The 21,866-nt window shown below is 40.1% G+C and overlaps 1 long non-coding RNA gene and 1 pseudogene across 1 annotated transcript; both read right to left on the bottom strand.

Annotated features, from left to right (window-relative positions):
• The window catches only part of LOC128506992 (B-cell receptor CD22-like), a 128,132-nt pseudogene that overhangs the window by 30,391 nt on the left and 75,875 nt on the right, over positions 1-21,866 (bottom strand).
• Positions 1,160-12,594, bottom strand: LOC128506527 (uncharacterized). Its single transcript, XR_008355722.1, has 3 exons — positions 12,558-12,594; positions 2,171-2,382; positions 1,160-2,087 (listed from the first exon to the last, which is right to left on the bottom strand). It is a non-coding gene; the product is annotated as an uncharacterized LOC128506527 (long non-coding RNA).

Consider the following 21,866-nt stretch of genomic DNA (forward strand, 5'->3'; position numbering starts at 1 on the left):
CACTGAGGCATGCAAACCCCCTAACCACAATAAGGTGTTAAAATTTGCTGGTTTTAAGACACCAAGCAGCTGCACTAGAAACTTTTCAGACTCAAAGAAGTGATGGCTTCTAATTTGACATGGCAGGTCTGATGCCTCAGTGCACAGGTCAACTGCAGCATCTTCGTCCTCTGTCATCTCAGATAGGATACTGAGAATATGGTTTTGATTTTCAACAATGCACTTTGTCACCTCATAGTGGCTTGTCCATTGGATTTCAAGCAGCCTTTTAAGATGAGGTGCATCATGTTTCTCAGACACATGGTGGTGCTGAAAAAAATTGTAGAGTGAACTAAAAAAATCTTTTTGCACATGGTTCACTCTGCATGGCATGCACAACTAGGTGCAGTTGGTGGTTGTAGCAGTGGATATATGGAACATAGCTTCTTTTGGAGCAGAGCTTGTACACCACCTCTTACCCAACTCATCACAGAAGCCCCATTATAACACTGGCTAAGTATGTTGTCAGCACTGCAGCCAGCATCAGAAAGGTGTGTCAATATCCCAGAGGTGATGTACTTGGTTGTGGCTGGACACATGCCTCTGTAGCCCCTTGTCTCGATCAAGGGCTGATTTCCAGTTGTTAAAACCAGTTAAAGTAAAAACAACATCCCTCTCATTAAAATGCTGCCATATTTCCGACAGGAGAAACAGAAGCAGGCATTTTGCTCAACAGAGTATTCTAGCCATGGTCGTGTGCGGTACCAGGCAGGATTAAATGATCTTAATGTTGTAGCAAATACATGCTTTGTGCAGCTACCCAGTACTGGCTGAGATGGTGCATTGCTATTTAAGTCACTGGGTAGCTGAGCAGGCTGCTTTGGGACAGCACATGTTGGGGGAGAAACAGGAGAAGCAGTGCTTACTGATGCTGATAGGGGAGTGCGCTGCAGCTGTGAATGAATATACACACACCAGAGGGACAGAGACATGGGGGAAATATAATACCGTATTATGTAGTGTCCCTTTTTTAGCTGATTTTTCTGCTACCGCAGATCATTTTATCGACTTGTACCATATTAATTTTGTGAGTATATCAACATGTGCTTTCTCAACATTTCAAAGTTTTGATTTGAGAGGGCAAGACATTTATTTGAGGGGGCGCTGCCCCCTCTTGCCCCTGCGAAGAGCCGCCCTCGTGACATATAATCAATGCATAAAAGTGATTGCATGATTGTGATGAAAGCATAAAAGTATTTTTCATTTACATAAGCTTTCAAGCACAGTACAGTGATGAGACTATTAGCTTCAGTTAAATGTTTAAATTGTGCAATTAATAAAGGGAGTTTTTACTTTTAGAACTGTGTTTTGTTATTCTACAAAATCAAAAGTCCCGGTTTCACTTGAATTTACAAACATTATAATTCAACACAACAGTTATCATATAGTTTATTATACATAAGCAAATACATAAATTATGGATATACTGAACCTTTGAATATTATCAATAAATATCCCCCCCCCCCCCCCCCCCCACACACACACACACACTTTTACTAGATTACAATTCAATTAAGCTGGATTCCAAGTTACAACTGTTTAAACAATCTTCTGCCCTTTTCCTCATTTCACTTCAGTAATGCTAACACTGATGCTCAAAACATGTTGCAAATCATAATCTCTTTTCTTGCAATAAAACATTCTGAAAATCTGGTGATGGTGAGAAGGTAATCCTGAACAGATGAATGTAAACATGTTTTTGTAGTTTAGCTGGACCTACTGGGATTTTAACTTCGGTTAAGTCATTCCTGGTGCTGAGATGTTTTACTGAATTCACATTTAAACATATCTTTAAATATTACAATTATCAATGGTTGCTTTAATTTAGTCCCCCTAGTTTACACTTGGTATAAATATAGCAATTATAATATGCACAAAAAGAAAAAAATATATTTTAACAATGGCTTATGTTAGTGTGTAAATCTGAAAAGGATTCAGAAGTTTTCTGCTGAGACCAGATGGAAGTTGTGCTGAGGTTGAATCAATGGGTGAATGGTGTTTATTTCACACTGCTGTAGATGGCACCGGGGTCTTCAGCATTCCTGGGCCTACAGAAGTAGAGTAAATGAGTAACTGTAGAAGATCATTTCCAGCTCTGTTACAGTGAAAGAAAAAGATCGGCTCCCCTCACCTGTAGTCAGCACCGGTGCGGGTAAATCTGACGCTAGCGTACTGAACCTCATCCTCACAGGCAGAAGCTTTCTCGGCAGAAGCCGTGTTCCCGGAGTCAGCAGCACTCTGACATTCAACACTGGCATAAAGACCTTCATTCTGATTGGGCGAGGCTGTATCGGGTGGAGGGTTGATTGGATTTCTTTCTGCTATATTGCTATATAAATCTTCCTAAGGTAAGAGAGATGACAGATGAAGGAGTGAAAATAGGGAACATCAACATCAGAGTTTTGGATTGTGGTTAGGTCAGTGTGTTAGGGGTTTGGGTGCAACGACAGGTCAAAGGTGTTTCCATTTTGCAGTTTCTCTATAACATGACAATCCAATTCTTTAAGTATAATTAATTGTAAGATTTAAGGGTTTGTTGACCAATTTTTTGTTAACATATTTGATTATGTAATAACTGTTAATAGCTGCTGCAACATACATGAGGATAACTTGTCTCATGTATGTTTCTTTGTTTCTTTCCTTAAATAACCGCATCTGGGACGAGGCCAACCAGACATTATTTATAACATACATATACACATGAAGTATACAACAACACAGAACTAGGGATGACACCACCTGGACCAAGTCCAGAGCAGAGAACCTGTGTGTTTGGGACAGTGTGTGACGGGATGAATGAATCCAGACGCGAAATCAAACAAACACAGGAAATGTGACTGAAATCAATTACTAATCAGAAGAGAACAGATGAGATACCAAGGGGTGAAGATAAAAGAGAAACCTGAAGAACAGGCAGGGTCAATAAGAAGTCAAAAGTACACGACTGAATAAAAACTGAGATGAGGTACAGCGGCATGATCTCCCTTTTCACTCTACAGTGGACCCTCTGATTCACAAGCGTAATTCTTCCTAAGTAATGGTCAAAATCCACTTTGGTCGTACTGTACATTATTCAATCATTTCCACACAAACTCATGTAAATTATGAATTAATGAATTTTTCGTCACTAAGAACTATATTTAACTTTTTGTTTATTTTGTTTAATCTCACTCTCTCACTCAACTTCTATACCGCTTTATCCTGTATTCAGGGTCACGGGTACCTGGAGCGTATCTCAGGAGACTTAGGGCCCGAGGCAGGGTACACCCTGGGCTGGCTGCCAAACCACCGCAGGGCACACACACACACACACACACACACACATACTCACACACTCATTCACACACTATGGGCAATTTGTGGCAGGAAACTGGAGTACCCGGAGGAAATCCACCAAGCACAGGGAGAACATGCAAACTCCATGCACACAGACGAAAATACAAAGCAAGATAAAAGTTTTAATTATAAAAAACAACACAGCATTAAATATAAGAAATCTGTATCTAGAAATACTTTTTTTTTTCTGTGCTGCACAAAAGAGACAGCATATCGTTATCGTTCACCAGGTGTAGCACTCTATTCGCCACAGATTTGTTCATACAATACTTTCCGGAAAAGACTTGGACGTTTCCATTTTGCACAAAACGCTTTCATCATGTGCACAATCCGCAACCATGGACTGAGCAAATGCTGATTCTGGGTGACACCAGCAAGCTTGGGATGATGGTTTTTGGGTTGTGTTGTGAGGAGGAGTTCATGAACAAAGACAAATTTAGACAATGTTTTTGGTCAAGACTGTACATGTTCTATTGTCACTTTTTCAAGACACTGTTCATACAGGCCATTTGGATGTTTCTCTATAACATGGAGTGTGCTGTTAAGGTTACTGTGACCTATTTACATCCTGCTAATGATTAATTGCTTATCGATTTTGATCCCCTTCTCCTTACCAAGTCTACTCTGTTTTGGATTGAATAGATGTCTCCCTTCAACTGCATTGTCTCACTGGTGTTGCTATTAATGTTTTTTTTTTTTTTTACTTCTGACTTTGATAATTTAATGCTTACGCAGCACCGACTGATTCTCTTGGCATGTTGATAAAGCTGAGAGATAATTACTTAACCAGGTGTGGGTGTGTGATGAAGGATAACTCAGCAAGTGAAAGAGAAACTGTGGTAGACAATTTTAAAGGGTAATCTTACATGGTAAATGTAGTCACGACGAGTCGCTTGCTGTGTTCTGTAGCTTCGATAGATTACAGTTACAACAACTTATTTTACTGTATTCCTTTTAGCTTACTGTCTCACGTTATCACGGTCAAAAGCTTGTGTGCTCCAAACCTTTCTGTATCCTTCCGTGTCTTAACAACAACTACAACTAACGTGCGTGATAGACATGGAACTGCATAACTGTGGGATGATGTCACAGAACAACACATGAAGTGATGTCACAATACAAATTATATTTATGATACTTAATGCTTAATGTTTGACTAATAAACTGAAATAAGATAAACAACAACAAATCACAAGAATGAAATATGGCCCTTACATTTCCAGCCCCTAATTGACAGGCAGGAAGACTGACAATTACACACATTTTTTGTTTTGTTGTTTTTTCCTTTTTTTTTTTACAATTGGGCCACAACATTTACTATTGGATTAAAATTTGAATTAACTTTCTTAACACTTTAGAATTAACTTTCTTAACACTTTAAACATTTTTTTTTTTTTTTTTTTTTAACGGTTTAACTTAAGGTATTCATATTGCTGCGTACCAAATGAAAGGAACATGACTACTTTATAAGGTAATTAACAGTCCATTTCACATATCAGGCACAGCTTATCGATGGGTCTTTCCAGGGTACTGGTTTTAGTTTTGACCAGTACACGTCTCACAAGTCCTTTTTTATCAGGGAACACTTTCGTGATCCGTCCGATGACCCATGAATTTCTTGGAGAAGACTCATCAATTATTAGAACTACGTCTCCAATCGAGAGGTTTTTTCTCACCTGAGACCATTTTTGGCGCTCCTGAAGCAAGGGCAAGTATTCACGCACCCATCGCTTCCAGAATAGGTCGGCAAGATACTGAATTTGCTTCCACTTGCGTCGTGCGTAAGTGTCCTCTTTTTTGAAAAGTCCAGGAGGCAAGTTTGGCTGTTTTTTCATCAGCAGCAGGTGGTTAGGTGTCAGGGGCTCCAGGTCTGTGGGATCGTTTGTAGCGGTGGTAAGGGGACGGTCATTTATTATAGCTTCCACCTCACACAGAAATGTGTGCAAGCTCTCATCGTTTAGTGTTTGTTCTTTTAGTACAGACCGCAAGATTTTTTTAACTGACCTTATCTGCCTTTCCCATATTCCACCGAAGTGAGACCCAGCAGGAGGATTAAATATCCATTGTATCCCCTTTTGCATGAGGACGCCTTCAATTTTTGACTGATTCCACTGTTGGATAGCTTTACGCAATTCAGTCTCAGCGCCTATGAAGTTTGTTCCATTATCACTTCTCATAACTGACACCTGGCCTCTTCTGCACATGAAGCGTCGAATAGCGTTTAAGCAGGAGTCTGTATCTAATGACTGCGCGACTTCAATATGCACGGCTCTTGTTGTCAGACAAGTAAACAATACGCCATATCTTTTAACATTACTTCTACCCCGTTTGACCTCGAAGGGTCCAAAATAGTCTACCCCTACGTTAGTGAACGGTGGGTGATCTGGTGTTATTCTATCGGGTGGCAGTTCTGACATTTTTTGTTCACTATTCTTCGCTCTGATCTTTCTGCATGTCACACAACTGGACAGAAACTTTCTCACAAGGGAATTTGCTGTCGGAATCCAGTATTTCTGCCGCAATTTTGAAAGCATATAATTCCTTCCACAATGTCCGACCTGTTCGTGAGTGTTTCTTAAGATTAAAGTTGTAATGTGTGAGTCTTTGGGTATAATGACAGGGTGTTTTGCATGCTCAGGCATTGCAGACCTACCAAGACGTCCTCCTACTCTTAGCACTCCATCCTGCATTACTGGATCTAGTTTGGAGAGACAACTGTTTCTTTTTACGGAAGCATTACCCTTTTGTAACATGGAAATTTCGTCTTTGAATTTTTGGTTTTGAACGAACTTAATGACTTCGTTTTCTGCCCTTGTTAAGTCCTTAATTGATAGAGACTTATGGTTTTCTATTATTGAGTTGTTTGCCTGTCCCTTAATCCTTTTCGTTCTCTGTTTAAGCATGTCTTTAACGCAAAGAATCCAGGCAACGGATCTTTTTAACTTATACCAGTCGGAGTGATATTTAATCAGTTTACTCACGGCATCTGTGCTCTCTGTAGTTTTTACGAGATTCGCTGAGGCTGAGTGTTTAATCTCAATGTCATCCTCTTTCGTCGACAGATCGTGAATGTTTTCAGGCCATTTACTCTCTGGTGTTTTAAGAAAGGGCGGACCATGGATCCAATTGTTGTTTTTCATGAATTTTTCACAGGAAACTCCTCTGGAAGCAGCGTCGGCTGGGTTTTTTAAAGTGTTGACGTACCTCCACTGCTGTGGCTTGGTTGACTCTCGTATGATGGAGATTCTGTTAGCGACAAAGGTTTTGAAGCGAAGTTTTTCATTAACAATGTATCTCAAAACAGTTGTGCTGTCGGTCCAAAACACAGAGTCCAGCAGTTCTATTTCCAGTTGACCTTTCAGCATTTTGTCGTTGTTTACGGCGACCACTGCCGCTGTCAATTCCATTCGGGGGATAGTAGTTTGTTTCAAGGGCGCTACGCGAGAATTCCCCATCATGAATGCACAGTGTGTAAGTCCATTAGCATTTACTAACCTAATATATGAGACAACTCCATATCCCATTTCATTTTCATCTGAGAAGTGGTGAAGTTGTGCTGTATTTGTGACTCCAAAGTCAACTGGTTTTACGCATCTTGCTACACTAAACTCAGACAATTGATGCAACTCTTGTAGCCAGGCCCTCCATCTTTTTATAAATTGTTCGGGAATGTCATCGTCCCAAGCGAGTCTCTCTTTACATAACTGCTGCATTAAGATCTTAGCTGGCAGTATGACTGGTGCAAGGAAGCCTAAGGGGTCATAAATTGAACTAGTGACTGACAAGATTCCTCTTCTAGTCACAGGCCGCTCTTTTAAACTAATCTTGAACTTGAGCGTGTCTGAATTAATACACCACAGCACCCCTAGAGCCCTCTCAACAGGGAGTACGTCTTTACTCAGATCTAAGTCCCTCATGTCTTTAATTCTCTCACCCTCAGGGATGGAAGCTAGCAATGTACGACTATTACTTGCCCACTTGGTGAGGTGAAACCCTCCACTTGCGCACAGTTTGGTGAGATTACTATATAGCGCAACTGCTTGACTATGACTAGAGACAGACTTCAAGCAGTCGTCTACATAAAAGTTTTTAAGTACTGTGTTGACTGCCTCGGCAGATGCATTGCTGCGGTTTTCTTCTGCTGTTTTCCTAAGGGCGAAGTTAGCTACACTTGGAGATGATTTTGCACCAAACAAATGAACAACCATTTTATACTCAACCAAGTCCTGACTCACGTCTCCTTTCGGCCACCACAGGAAACGCAACAAGTCTGTGTCCTTTTCCGGAACTCTGACCTGATAGTACATGGCTTCCACATCTGCCATCATAGCAACTTCTTCTTGTCTAAAGCGTGCGAGCACCCCAATGAGTGAGTTTGTCAGGTCGGGTCCCTGCAGAAGCTCGCTATTTAATGATATTCCCTGATAGCTAGCAGCACAGTCAAAGACTACCCTTAGCTTTTTCTTTTGAGGATGGTACACACCATGGTGAGGTATGTACCACACCTGCCCGTCTTGTCGACTTAGGTGGGGTGTGGGGACCTTGACTGCATGACCCTTCTCAAACATGTCATTCATGAAGTTTAAATACTCTTTGTGAAAGGAGCGGTTATGCTTAAACTTCCGTTTGAGGTTCAGTGCGCGCTGCATGGCTGCGCTTCGGTTATTGGGCATTTGAATAGCTGCTTTCTTAAATGGGAGACCGATGTAGAAGTGATTATCGGTAAATTGCAGGGAGTTAGTTACAGAGTCTAAAAACTGATAGTCCTCTTGTGACAACTCAGCTTTGTCATCACAGTTCCGTTCAGGAAAATCATGGTTGTACTGTTGTATCAGCATTTGTTCCACACTTTCGATGGAGACTCTGTTGACTGCAACGCTCACTTGCTCATTGTTACATGTGCCTTCCTCGACCGACTCTCGAAGAGGTCCATTTATGGTCCATCCAAGAGCAGTCTTTACTGCATATGGCCCATTGTGCCTGCTGTTAATTACTCGCCATGGTTCTAGGAGCCTGTGCTCTTTGTTACCTATGAGAATTTCAACTCCAGCATTAATGTAAGGCAGTTTTACTTCGCTGAGGTATGGCCACTTATCAATGTCGTGCTGTTGTGGAATATTTTCCACTGAGACTGGGATACTCTTTTGTGTGAACACTTTGGGGAGTTCAACAAAGGTGTTTTCTTCCAGACTGCTAACCTCTAGATCAGTAAGCACATAGCTTTTTACTTGTTTCTTCGCGTTCAGGGTGCTTAACATGATGTCAATTTTTTTACCTTGTACGTTTAATCGCCTTGCTAGTGACTCTGTACAAAATGTAGCAGAGCTACCTGGGTCCATAAAGGCGTATACTTTTACTGTCTTGTTGCCCTTTTTGGACTTTATTTTAACAGGTACTATGGAGAGAATACAGTCATCTCCAGCCCCGACATACGCACTCGTTTCGTGACTCGCTGCAACAGGCAATGTTTGAACTGGTTCGGTTTCGTCAGCCTTTGCGATCGCTTGAGCTGTGTCTTTTGCTGCAATGTGTAGCATGCGAGGATGTTTCTTTGAGCACAGCTGACAGGTAATTTTCTTCGTGCAGTCTTTGCTTAAATGTCCTTTTACTAAACAGCCAAAGCAGAATCCATTCTTTTTTAGAAAGTCCAATTTGACCTTATATGTCTCATTGTTAAACTTGTGGCATTCGTCTAGGGTATGATCTTGCTCACAGGATGCACAAGGTTTAGTGAAGGCACTAATAACTAATGCACCACTACTCTTTACTGTGATTGAGTCTCTATGAACTTTACCAACCTGTTTTACGCCGGTCGCAAAGCTGCTGCCCCTCTTTTCTTCAGTTTTTTGCTTGAATCCTGGAGAGGATTTGCTGCTGTGTTTTTTACCACTAGTCGTTGTACCACTAGTCGAAACGTTCAGGTCTCCAAAGAGTGGGTTGGACATTACCTTTGCTTCTCGTTCTACGAAGTTCATCAGCTGCACGAACTTAGCTCTTTCCTGATTGCGCTCCTCGTACTTGTATACGTGGCTTCTCCATTTTTCACGCAATTTGTAGGGCAGTTTTGAGGCAACACCTCTCAAGTTGGTAGCATTGTCTAGCTCATCCATGTAATCGATGCTTGACATGGTATTGTAACATTCTACTAGGAACAGGGAGAAGGCTTTTAGCGACTTTCCGTCCTCTGACTTTATTTCCGGCCAGTTGAGTGCCTTTTGCATCAGCGTTGTAGCGATTATTTGTCTATTTCCGAAATTGTCATGTAACAGTTTCATAGCCTCTGCGTAGCCACGATGTTCTGGCATGAGCAGGCAGCTTCTCACTAGGTTCTTAGGCTGTCCTTCAGTATACTGCTCGAGAAAGAACAGCCTATCATGATTGCTATCGGTGTTGGTTTCGATGGCGTGTTTAAAGGCTCTTACGAAGGACGTGAACTCAAGAGGGTCACCATAGAATGGAGGAACGTTGCGCGAGGGTAAGGAATGTTGCCTCTGACTCTTTGCAAACATTTCTGTAAGATCTGCCTGAAGTGGCATCCTACCCTGAGGCTCCACTATGTCAGTGTTGTAAAGTGAGTGTTCGTTACCTTGGGTGGGCCGTTCCATTAGGGTGCTTGACATTATGGGTTTGGCACTCACTGGCATGCTTAAGTGGGTTGCTCGGAGGCGTGATGGCAGCTCGAGGTATTCCGTTGCCGAACTGTGGTTGCAGTGGTCGTTTTGCTCTGGTTCCGAGGGGCGTGCACCACTCGTTTCGACGACCACGCTCCGTCTGGCAGGATGTTGTTTTTTGCGGTTCTGGTAAGAATTTAGTTCAGCATCGGCCATTGCAAGCGCCGTTTCCATTTCCAGCCTTTCCTTTTGTGCCTTTAATTGTGCTTGTTTAGCCTTTAGTTGTGCTTTCAATTGCTCTTCCTCAATCTTTAATCTTGCTTTCAATTGCTCTTCCTCAGCCTTTAATTGTGCTTCCTCCAGCTCCAGCGCCTGCCGATGGCTTAAAGTTGCTGCTTTAGCCAGCAAAGCTGCTCTATTGGCTTCTGCCTTTTTTAGTCGAGCTTCGGATGCTGCTGACGTTAAGGACCTCTTGGATGCCGATGACGTTACGCTTCCTTGCCTTTGGGGGGCGGGCGTCTTACGCTCCGCCATTGACACACTGTCGTTTGGCGAAACTCCATCGTCAACTGTTTGAGACGGCTTAAAGCGATTACTAGTGTCGGCGATCCACGACTCCACTCTTACCATGAATTCTGAGCAGCGCGTTAATCTAGGGTGAAACCAGTGCTGCTGATCAGTTTCACGCTCTTCAACCTTTGCGCACGATCGCACTTTTACATTACTTTCAATAAAGTCGTTTAGCAGCGCTTTGTATTGGCGGCGCTTGGCTTTAACGTCATGCAAATTACAAGCATTGTCCATAAGCGCCTCTAGTTCATTGTATAATACAGTCAACTGACTCCACTTGCCTTCTCTGGCGCTCTTCAGTTCGTCGAAAACCATCACCAGCTCAAATTCGGCGATAGCGGCGTCGTCCTCGCCGTGTGACATGGTGAAGTTTAAGGCAGGCAAGTCCTCTTCTCGCTTTCGGTTTCGGTTGATGCGCGTTTTTGAAGTCGCACGCGCGCTCTTCACAATCTTAAGTCACTTATCTTCATTTCTGCGGCGGAGCAAGCTTTTGACTTTAATGTAGGTGCATGTTATTCACAAGTTCTGACGCGTGTCTTTAGTTACACAGTGTCACTGACGACATCAGACGTTTCGTTGATTTCTTTGTCTCTTGTTTATTTTCAACATCAAAAACAACGGTTGTTACAGTTTCTTGCATAAATCCACTGTAGTCACGACGAGTCGCTTGCTGTGTTCTGTAGCTTCGATAGATTACAGTTACAACAACTTATTTTACTGTATTCCTTTTAGCTTACTGTCTCACGTTATCACGGTCAAAAGCTTGTGTGCTCCAAACCTTTCTGTATCCTTCCGTGTCTTAACAACAACTACAACTAACGTGCGTGATAGACATGGAACTGCATAACTGTGGGATGATGTCACAGAACAACACATGAAGTGATGTCACAATACAAATTATATTTATGATACTTAATGCTTAATGTTTGACTAATAAACTGAAATAAGATAAACAACAACAAATCACAAGAATGAAATATGGCCCTTACAGTAAAGAAAATGCTTGTGTATGTGTCAAGTCCAATCTTTAGGTGCTACTTAGCAGTTATAGTGATGACAGAAGGGCCTGCAAAATAACTGCTAGAGCAACATGTTCCCCTTAGAGAGAAAGTTAACAAGGTGGGGGATCCATAATTTCAACACCCCGCTTTAGACAGGAGGATGGGGAACATCTGTCCATCAACATAGACATTTCATATAAATGCAAGTAATCTTTAGTGTACTGTATATTGCAGTGTGAGAGAGGCGGAAGTTCCTCTCACATATGCACTTTGTGTTTGTGTAACAGAGATGTCCTGTGCAGTCTCTAATAAACTCTTTTGCTCTTATTGTGACTTGGACTGAGCCTAGGATTTATTTAAATAATTTCCATCAGAAAACTTAGTTAACCAGGTACATGTGTGGGGTAAAGGATAGCACAGCACACTGAGAAAAATTGGGGGGGAGGGGGGTGGGGTTGTGACAGATGCTGTATTGATGGGAAGAGACATTACAACCCAATTACAGTTATACTGTACGTATCATTGGGTTTCCTGTTCACGTTTGTCTTCTTAATATTTTAATGCTTGAAATACCTAACAGTATAAACAGACTACGGCTGGGAGGTGGGTGCCTGTTTGTTATGTTCGTTTTTCTCCTGTTTTTTTTGTTAGTAGGGAGGGAAGATTTTGTATCTTTTTATTTATAATTTTTCTAAGTTAGTTTTGCGATCGGTAGTTAGTTTTGTTCATTGTATTTTCTTTTGGAGTTTCCCCTCCGGAAGGCTATGCTGTTTTTGTCCATTTTAATTTATTAAATTTCTTCTCTTGCATTCAAACTGTGTTTTTTGGTCGTGAAACTTTGGGGAGTGAGAGCGGGGACCCCAGGGATCTTCTAAAGAGGATCCCTGTTTACTTGTTACGGTTAATTTATTTCTCTTTGAGTAGGGGTTTAATTTTATTCGTAACAATAGAAACATTACTAAGTGTTTAAATGACAAATACACATCTCTACATTATGTACCTGTTGATCTCGTGTTGTACCAGTTCTTTTCTTTTTCCTGGAAGAGAAAATGACATTTCAGTATTATTACAGTAAATAATAATATAATAAATATAAATATGATAAATTTATTAATCCTGTTAGACTAAGTGTTACACTTTTAAGAATAAGACGGTGCTCGTCCTTGGGGCAACGCTTTTATTTCTCTAAAATAATTATATGAAAACACTTAACCCTCGTAATGTCCTCCCGTTTGACTTACACCTTTTGTCCTCTGGGGTCAAAATGACCCCACCTCCTATGACTGTTAATTAAAACATGAAGTAAAAATTGTCAATTAATTCTGTGTTTCACCTTTAATCTACCTGCATTCTGAACCATTACCACAATTTATTTCATTAGTTTTGAAATTTAGGACCAATACACTATTATATAAAAGTATACCCTGTTATTTAGTGGAAATAAAATAAAAAGATACATTTATTTTAATTTTATATTATGTTGACTATTTTACTTATCACAGCGTGGTACATGTAAAAGTTTAGTGAGGAGGTTGTTTTTAAATCATTAGAACTTTTTGCATGACAGCAAATAATCATACTTGTCGTCCTCTGGGGTCAAAATGACCCCACCTTTTTTGACTGGTATTTATAGCATATAATAAAATTTGTCAATTAATTCGGTGTTCCACTATTAATCTACCTGCATTCCAACACATTAGCAATTTTTTTCCTTTTGTTTTGAAATTTAGGGCCAATAGACCATCATTATGTCAAGTATTCCCTGTTTTTCACTGAAAATTAAATAAATTTATAAATTTTTTACATTTATTATTTTGACTATTTGACTTTTCACAGAGTAATATGTGTAAAGGTTTAGTGAGGAGGTTGTTTGTGAATCATTTAAACTTTTTTAATGACGGCACATAATCACACCTATTGTCTTCTGGGGTCAAAATGACCCCATTTGGTTTGACTGGTTATACAGCATAAGTATACATGACCACTCACCTCTGTGTTTCACTTTTTAGCCAACTTTATTTAAACTCATTAGAATTGACATTGACTTACTTGACATATAAAACTTGTAAACATTCTTTTCAAAAACATTAAATTTTTCAAATCAGTCTGAATGTGCCCTCAGTTGCACCCAAAGCAGGTAGTAATGGCATGATTTTTGCATATGTATGCATTGCATTATATGCACGTTTTGGATGTTTTAAGATCACTTTTGCGAGGGCAAAATTTGCACCTACTCCTTTTGAGTGATGAGCTACTGTATGAGTGGGATATGAGCAAGGGGGAGCTGCTGCAGAGTTAGAGCTGGAGCACAACCACTGGATCTCCATAACCAATTTTTCCATTTGTTGCCATACACATGTTGCCCCGCCTTGTTTGTCATCTTCAGCACTATCTTTTGAATAGGCATGGGGAGAAAGAGATCAAAAGTAGAGTCATCTATATGAGACCTTGCATATGCGGTTGGAACATGGTGACTTGACGCTCTTTCTGCTCTCTCTGCTATCAGCATGTGCCGTCTGTCACTGGGAGGGATGGAAGACCAGAGCAATGTTTTATCCTTTGAATGGAAATATTCTTCTTCTGTCTCAGCTGGGTCCTCTTTTTCAGATTCTTCTTCATCAGTTGATTTTTGTCCATCATAAGAAGTCCTACTCTTCTGACACTTCTTCCATTTCAGCTTCTTTCTCATCACTTGATTTTACCTCTTCGTCATAATAAGTGCAGTCGTTCATTTCTGACAATTCTTCCAATTCAGCTTCAGCTTCTTCCTCATCATCATGTTCATAATTTTCCTTCATTTCATACCCATCAGTAAGTGATGTAGGGGCCTCTTCTTCAGAAGAATTAGCTTATGCTGTGTACATTGGATCTGTCACATCTTTATTTTCCTGCTCTTCTGACCCCAAATCCTCATCATAAGTTGATCCTTCATCCTCATTATGTTCAGCATTGTCCTCCTGGTCATTTTTTTCCACAACACGGTTACAAATTATCTCACGAACCTCCTGTGCAGTATAGCGTTTTTGCCTCCTCATTGTGCTGCCTGTCTCTCTCAGACTACAATGTGAAATGCCTCAACACCTGCTAGAAAATACGTTTTATTTTTTTTGTCATAACCTTTTCTTGATCCCACACATCAAAGATCCAAGAGCAAAGATGTTTTGGAAAGCAGTATTGTGTGAAAATGTGGCCCATTGCACCACTTTGTCCTGTGGGGTGATTTTGACCCCACAGGACAACAGATGCTATTAAATTGAATAAAACACAAATAACTCACTAAATTTAATCCAAATTTCTTGTAACCATAAAGAGCACAGTGTTAAACAACCCCCATAATTTTCAGACCATTTGATGAATAAAAACACATTTTGATGGCAAAAGATTTTTTGGGGGTCAAAATGACCCCAGGACAACACGAGGGTTAAACCAGGAGTACTCTTTCATGTGTACACTTAAACTTATTTATCACTTGCTAAATGCTTACACTAGCTTCCATGCCCAATTGTCAGCCTAGTGTACCAATTAGGGTGAATCTGCTAGTATCTGATTGTAACAAGAACATCACTCTTAAAAAAACATGTAGAGTATTACCAGTCAGTGTCACAGTAGTTTCCAAACATTACTCAGCTCATTTTTTTTAATTAGGAGGCAATATTTTACTTTTTAGCTGGACATACCTTATAAGTGCTACATAAACACTAAACCTACACAATATGGCTATAAGTATGTGCACCCCTGATAATCACACTCATATGTGGTTCTGCCCCAAACCCTATCCATAAACTCAGTAGCACACAATTCTATAGAATGACTCTGTACTCTGTAGCAATACAGTTTCCAAAACCTGTTCAATGTTCCATGTGAGATCCACAAAACCAGCTTCATGAAGACATGGTGTGTTAAGTATAGGGTTGAGTACATTAATTATTATTATGATTATAACCTTAATCTAATTTCATATTTTTTTACCTTATAAAGCAGAATGTGATGAGACAAACGGACAGAACCACAAAGACTCCAACACCTGCGTACACACCTACACTCTGAGACTCTGTGGATGATGATGTGATAATTAATGAGTGTTAAATGTTTATCAGTGTGATTCTGAGTCATAGATTTACATCATTACTCACCATTTACAGTGACAGACACTGCAGCTGATCTCTCAGAGCCGTGTTTATTCTGAGCCTGGCAGTAGTACTGTCCACTCTGTAGAGCTCTGTAACTCTGTCCAGATCCTACAGCTGAGGATTCATTCACCTTAAACCAGGTGTAGTTCTCCACAGGTGGGTTAGCATCACTGCTGCAGGTCAGAGTCACTGAACTGTCCTCCACTATCTCACCAGAGGGACTGATGGACACTGAGACATTCTTAGGAGGATCTAAAACAAAACAAAAAAAGACAAATAATTATTCAATCAATAAATAAATCAATAACTATTATGCACAATAATTAAAAGATGTAAAATGAGTGTGAAAACGAGGCTCTCAAGTAATTCTATTACAATTTTATCTGTTACTGGCTGTGAGATGATCTTCATTATTAACTTACACAAAACATTTAGAGTCACACTGCTGGAGTCCTGATGTCCGACTTCATTACTGCACTTGCACTTGTACTCTCCACTGTCCTCAGAGCTGATGTTGGAGATGGTGTAGGTCTTTTTATTTCCTACTGATGTCATATCCTTAAACCAGGTGTAGTTCTCCACAGGTGGGTTAGCATCACTGCTGCAGGTCAGAGTCACTGAACTGCCCTCCACTATCTCACCAGAGGGACTGATGGACACTGAGACATTCTTAGGAGGATCTAAATTAAAATTAATAAATGAATGAACTGTTATAAGATTCACAAGCACATAATGTACAAAAATACTGAAGATATAAAATTATAACTTGTGTACATTAACAACCTGTGTGTGTGTGTGTGTGTGTGTGTGTGTGTGTGTGTGTGTGTGTACATAAGTTCAATTTATTTGGCTGTCACGGGAGTTGGCAGGGAGGGAAAGAACCCAACAGCAGACGCTGGTTTACTTAAAGGAATTTAATTTGAGGCTAAAGGGTTAAGTAAACAGAGGTTGGATGAGCGGTGTGTGTGTGTGTGTGTGTGTGTGTAAAAGAGTCAGCGCGCAGCAGCGGGGGTTGCGTGTGTGATTTGATAAGGGGCAGGGCGAAGACGTCCGGGAATCCTCTGTAAACCCTGAAGTCTCCCGATTTTAGTGAGGGGCGCGCAAACTAAACTGTTACAATGTTTTCTAGGAGGGCAGAGAACTTTAGTTCGCTTCGGTGAGGAGTAGGAGCACGGCACACATCGTGAGAATCTGTTTGAGATGGCAGAAGTGCTTATCATCATTTGCCAGATATAACAAAACCAGATTCCTAACACAGGCAGGGTCGTGGAGGAGGAGAGGTCGAAAGAGGTCACAGTTCAAGGAACAATATCAAGGGAAGGTGTGAGGTGCACGAGGGAGACACAGCGGCACAGACTGGTGCACTCAGCATGCTTTTAAGGCCTAGGAATGGTTCTTCAGATACTGGTCTGTCGTGATTGAATGCCGGGCATGCAGGAAACTCCAAGGTGGAGTAAGGACAGTGAGGTGTTTGGTGGATTGAGCTGACTCGTGATAGTTTCTTACTTTTACAATATATAAGAGTAAAGTAAATAATTCTCACATTTGACACTAAGTGTGTGAGCAGGAGAGGGGAGATGTTCATATCCTCTTACAGCACAGCTATAACTGCCTGCATCCTCACTGCTGACCGACTGCAGGTGGACTTTATTGCTCTTGATGGTGTTTGTGGTTAAATCACGGCTGGTTTTGTACCAGATGAATGTTGGATCAGTCAGACTGCAGGTGGTTTTACAGGTCAGAAGGGCTGATTGTCCCTCTGTCACTTCTGCAGGAGCGATCACCTGAAGATCTTAAACACAGAGAGACACATTACATCAGGAAAACTGTACTAACTGTACTAAAGCCAGTAAAGTATTCTTTTGATTCGTTGATTTATTTATTTTTTCCAATGTTAAAAACCATCTCATATCTTAAAGCTATTTATTCCTTTTCCTCAGCACCTATTGTTCAGTTTATTTTTCTAAGAAAGAAAAAAAAAAAAAAAAAAACTCCCTGACCCTCCTGTATCTAAAGAGAGTTTATGGCCTGAGTGATGTATGTAGGAAATAAGATGATTTTATTTACCTGTAACAGTGAGAGTAACTCCAGGATAACCCACCCATTTTTCTGCAGCTACATTTGTTCTGATTCTGAAGCAGTATTGATGTTCATCTGTTTTCTTCACGTCACTCAGTCTGAGGGAGAAGTGTTTCTGTTCATCTCCTAAATACTCCACTCTGCCTGAGTAACCTGGTTCATTACACAGATCAGTCGGCTCTATACCCTGAACTGCGTTTATTAACCAAAATGTTTCTGTCACTGTAAGATTTGTTGGGTGTGTGTATGAGCCGTTCATAAACACTGTAGATCCTTTTAAAGCACAGATATTGTTCTGACTGTATGTCACACTCCATCTGTTCCCAAGAGCTCCTGAAACATGACACATGAAAGAGGTTATTAGAGGTCATTATCCTGAGTTAGGCTTACAGCTTCACCTCTCTACTCTGGAACTGCAGGTTGAAAAAGTAAACATAATTCTTTACCACCGGAAAAAAAAAAAAAAACAGTGTGCAGGATTTTGGCATTTGGACAAATGCACTCTGCTCATAAATTAAAATAAAAGTTTTACAGAATCCATTATTTGGTCTACATTCACTTTTTTATGTTTATATCAGAAGATTAAAACAATTAAGAATTAAATTAAGAATAAATTAAGTTGTCCGTTTCAAAAACACAACTCTGTTACATCTCACACAATGTCATTTCAAGTGAAGCACAGTGTATATATTATTTACAAGTATGGAAATGTGTGAGATTGTAAATGTGAGGTTTACCTGAGATCATGAACAGAAACACCAGATAAAGTGGAGAAAGCATTGTGAGAGACACCATTGCTGGAGAACAGATCTACTAATCTGGAAAAAATATCCAATGTTTACAAAAACAAATAAAAAACCTTTAACTTAATTTCATCTTTACTATTGACCTGAGCAGCTAAAACTGATCTGGATTCACTTTTGTTTCAGCTATACTGGATTGCTACTTGTTGTTGCTGCTGCGCTACTGTGTAAGAACCCAAATATAAGACTTTTTCTGCTTGTTCTGCATGTGATTAGTCATGATTAATGGTATTGAATCAAGAACAAAATATGGAAATTGTTATGGTGAACAACCGAAGAATGTTGGCCGGGCCAAAACAGTACAAAGTAATAACTATTGCTGAGTTTAACTTCTAGTTCTAATTAAGGAGGCCAATATTGCTTATATTCAGGGTTGAGTTACTTGTTTATATATGCTTTATCAAATTTACACAGTGAAGGGGAAATTTCTCTTGCTGTGTTTCTGCAGAAGTTTATGCACGTCATCTCTATCTCTCTCTAATTGCATGCTGGGAGTGAGTGGGCGTGGTGAGCGGTGGCGTGAGAGCTTGTGTGCGAGTAAACTTTCTATCTTTTCTTCTTCTTAAATCACTAATGTTGTAAATATCTTTTCTTTCTATGTTTAGAAATTAGTTGCTTTACAGTGTGTCGTGTGTGTGTGTATATATATGGGTCATAGAAAAATATGTAATATGTGCTTTTTTTTCCGAAGTTGTGGGACACAGCAGCGTTAAATCCGCTGCTAGAATGAACAGCACTGTTGTGATCTTTATAGATAAACTAGAGAAAGTGAATGCCGTGATAGAGAAAAGAATGACAGTGAATGAACACTTTATCCCTGTTTACCCGCTCTCTATACCAGCTAAAAGGATCACCCTAGCTAACATCCCCTCCTTATTAGTGATGAGATCTTAAAATGTGAACTGTCACGACATGGGAAAATTGTTTCCCCAATTAAATTACTGTCTGGGTACAAGTCCCCTCTCCTGAAGCATGTTGTGTCTCATGGGCGTCAGGTCTATATGTTACCCAATAGCCAGCAAAAGATCAACGTGAAATTACATGTGAGAGTGGACAACTTCGACTACGTCCTGTATGCTACATCTGACATCATGAGGTGCTTCGGCTGTGGACAAGAAGGGCATGTGATCAGAGAGAATGCCCTGAGAAAAACGCTTAAAGTGAGTCTGATCCAGGTGACGGTGTCAGTGGACAGGACAGAACTAGTGCTGAAAGCACTGAGACCAATATGGAGAGCCAAAAAGATCTCCAAAAGGATAAAAAAAACAGACAATCAGTCAAAAAACAATAGTACTATAGAAACAGTTACTGAAAACAAAGAAGTGTCCAACACACCTGAGAGCACTGGGAGTGTTAAGTCAGCCGATTCAGTGCGGGAGCCTGCATGTACTGACACTATAGATTCTATACTGAGTTCCTAGCAGACCTTAACCAAAAAAGAAAACAAAAAACACTAATAGCAAAGTGCAGATTAAGAAAAATCACATAAAAACAATCAGTGGGAACAAACTCAGAGTGTGCCAACTGTGAATGGAAAGACTTTAAGTGTGACCTGAGTCCACTATTTATTAAAGAGAAAAAAAAAAAAAAAACAGGAAACCAGTCTACACAGCTAAACAAATTCAACAATAATAAATATTATATATATATATATACAGTATATAATAAATGATAATTAGTGATATAAAAGGTTTTAGCGAATCCGCCGAATCGTATAATAACAAAAAAAAGATGCAAATTCTGCAAATTAACTCAACAAAAGGTATTCAGGCTAAAGAAATTAATACCCAAGTTAAAAGGAGAACTCTGTCAAAAAAATTAAATAAATACAAATTATATATATATACACTCACCTAAAGGATTATTAGGAACACCTGTTCAATTTCTCATGAATGCAATTATCTAATCAACCAATCACATGGCAGTTGCTTCAATGCATTTAGGGGTGTGGTCCTGGTCAAGACAATCTCCTGAACTCCAAACTGAATGTCAGAATGGGAAAGAAAGATGATTTAAGCAATTTTGAGCGTGGCATGGCTGTTGGTGCCAGACGGGCCGGTCTGAGTATTTAAAAATCTGTTCAGTTACTGGGATTTTGACGCACAACCATTTCTAGGGTTTACAAAGAATGGTGTAAAAAGGGAAAAACATCCAGTATGCGGCAGTCCTGTGGGCGAAAATGCCTTGTTGATGCTAGAGGTCAGATGAGAATGGGTCGACTGATTCAAGCTGATAGAAGAGCAACTTTGACTGAAATAACCACTCGTTACAACCGAGGTCTGCAGCAAAGCATTTGTGAAGCCACAACACGCACAACCTTGAGGTGGATGGGCTACAACAGCAGAAGACCCCACCGGGTACCACTCATCTCCACTACAAATAGGAAAAAGAGGCTACAATTTGCGTGAGATCTTTGGGATGTGACGGGAGCTTCATGCCCTGGATGTGCATCCCACAAATCTCCATCAACTGCGAGATGCTATCCTATCAATATGGGCCAAGATTTCTAAAGAATGCTTTCAGCACCTTGTTGAATCAATGCAACGTAGCATTAAGGCAGTTCTGAAGGCGAAAGTGGGTCAAACACCGTATTAGTATGGTGCTCCTAATAATCCTTTAGGTGAGTGTATAATGTACGATTAAGACAAATAGAATTTAACACTTTTTCTTCCTAAGTGTCACCACATTGCACCTCTGCTCCTCCACCATGAATACTTTTTAAATCGCCTCTTTAAATTTAAATGGGGCCAGAGAAGCAAAGAAGAGGGCAATGATATATGCGTTAACAAAAGTAAAATGTATTGATTTTTTATTTCTACAAGAAACACAAAGTGGTGCAGAAAACACGATGGATTGGAACCAGAATGGACAGAGCTAAATTCTTAGAAACCAATTTTATTGTGCAGGTTACAAAAACAAACCATTTGAAATGGAAATTACTAAACTTCCTCCTGAGAGTCTACTTCAAATTCAATTGTGTTAAAAAAAAACAGCATTTTAATATTGAAATACATGTAAATGTTGAAGTAAATAACTAGATAAATAAAGTCTTTTGTAAAAATCTAAAAATACATCTTTCTTTCATACACACACACACATAGCTTCCCCTCAGTCTTACATGCTCACACACATCTTACCCTCACTCACTCACAATAAACACTATGTATGATGGATGCATCGCTTCATGTGCTTCTCTTCTTACCCTGAATCTCTGGAATAGGGTCAATCTGGACTCATCAGGTCACATGACCCCTTTTCATCACTCCAAAGGCCAATCTTTATGCTCCCTAGCAAAGT

This window comes from Clarias gariepinus, chromosome 18 (genome assembly GCF_024256425.1).
Source record: "Clarias gariepinus isolate MV-2021 ecotype Netherlands chromosome 18, CGAR_prim_01v2, whole genome shotgun sequence".
Classification (NCBI taxonomy): Eukaryota; Metazoa; Chordata; class Actinopteri; order Siluriformes; family Clariidae; genus Clarias; species Clarias gariepinus.